Source organism: Pelodiscus sinensis, chromosome 17 (genome assembly GCF_049634645.1).
Source record: "Pelodiscus sinensis isolate JC-2024 chromosome 17, ASM4963464v1, whole genome shotgun sequence".
Taxonomy (NCBI): Eukaryota; Metazoa; Chordata; order Testudines; family Trionychidae; genus Pelodiscus; species Pelodiscus sinensis.
The window spans coordinates 30,146,024-30,147,972 of record NC_134727.1 but is presented as its reverse complement, the minus strand read 5'-3'; positions in this window follow the sequence as shown (position 1 = coordinate 30,147,972).

Genomic DNA, 1,949 nt, shown 5'->3' with positions numbered 1-1,949 from the left:
TGTTAATGCATCCCAGAATCATGTTTGCTTTTTTTGCAACAGCATCACACTGCTGACTCATATTCAACTTGTGGTCCACTATAACCTCTAGATCCCTTTCTGCCATACTCCTTCCCAGACAGTCGCTTCCAATTCTGTATGTATGAAACTGATTGTTCCTTCCTAAGTGGAACACTTTGCATTTGTCTTTATTAAACTTAGACCTATTTACCTCAGACCATTTCTCCAATTTGTCCAGGTCATTTTGAATTATGACCCTATCCTCCAGATTAGTTGCAACCTCTCCCAGCTTGGTATCATCTGCAAACTTATTAAGCGTAATTTCTATACCAATATCTAAATCGTTGATGTAGATATTGAACAGAGCCGGTCCCAAAACAGACCCCTGTGGAACCCCACTTGTTATGCCTTTCCAGCAGGATTGTGAACCATTAATAGCTGCTCTCTGAGTACGGTTATCCAGCCAGTTATGCACCCATCTAAGTTGTATTTACCTAGTTTATTGATAAGAATATCATGCGATACCGTATCAAACGCCTTACTAAAGTCTAGGTATACCACATCTACCACCACTCCCTTATCCACAAGACTCGTTATCTTATTGAAGAAAGCTATCAGATTGGTTTGACATGATTTGTTCTTTACAAATTCATGCTGGCTGTTCCCTATCACCTTGCCACTTTCCAAGTGTTTACAGATGATTTCCTTAATTACTTGCTCCATTATCTTCCCTGGCACAGAAGTTAAACTAACTGGTCTGTAGTTTCCTGGGTTGTTCTTATTTCCCTTTTTATAGGGAGTAGTGCTGGCCAGCATTTAGGCCGTGTCTATACTATACCCCTCCGTTGGCAGAGGGATATAAATGAAGCACTGCAAAAGTGCAAATGAAGCGGGGATTTAAATAACTAGCTCACTGCCAACATCCATTAGCTAGTCACTGAGGCCTTGTCTAAACTACACTCCTCTGTCGGCATTTCGTTCTGTTGCTGTTTCGAACAAGCACCATTTTGAAACTGAAACCGTGGCTTAGATGTGGTTTTACCAACAACGGGGCACTTTTTTGAAAGATCCTGTACTCCTCAAAAAACGAGGAGTACAGGATCTTTCGAAAAAATGTCCTGTTTTTGGCAAAACCACATCTAAGCCATGGTTTCAGTTTCAAAATGGTGTTTGTTTGAAACAGTGCCAGAATGCCATTATGCAAATGAAGCACGGGATATTTAAATCCCCGCTTCATTTGCACTTTCAATATGTCTAATTTACACTCCTCTGCCGACAGAGGGTTGTAGTTTAGACACGGCCTCAGTGACTAGCTAGGGAATGTTAGCAGGGAGCTAGAAGAGCCATGGGAGAAGGTGTTCCCAGATACACAATTCTCTGTTTTTTTCTCAGTTGCTTTATAATATCTAGCAACCTAGTATGTTTTACCAAGTATATCTTTTTGTTTTGTTAATAAAATCACCTTTTTTAAGGCTATGGTTTGATTCTTGTGTCCTGGAAGGTAACGGGAGGTCCGTGTGAGCATGCCTAAGATTGAGAGGTCAGCTATCAGAGAATGCAGTTTGTTTTCTCTTTTTTTTTCTTTCAAGCTCTCTTGTGGTAAAAACTTGAGGGTGCCCTCTGGAAGAAGTCCAAGTGCTTTCTTCTTGGGTTCAAGAAGAAAGGGGTTTTTCACTTGGTGGTAGCAGCCTATCTCCCAAGGCCAGGGAATCTGTGACCTTGGGGAGCTTTTTAAGCAAATGCCTATAGAGGCAAAGTATTTTTAAGGTCTTTTGCAGCCCCCTACCTTCTGCACTCAGAGTGCCAGAATGGGGAACAGCCTTGACAGCCCTGTTACAGAACTCAAACTTCTCTTCAGCCAGAAAAAAACATTTTCTCTTATGAGGAGGGGTAAGGTGGGGTGAAGGACTTCCCCTTGAGAGAATAAAGTTAAAGAGGGGGGTGAGTGG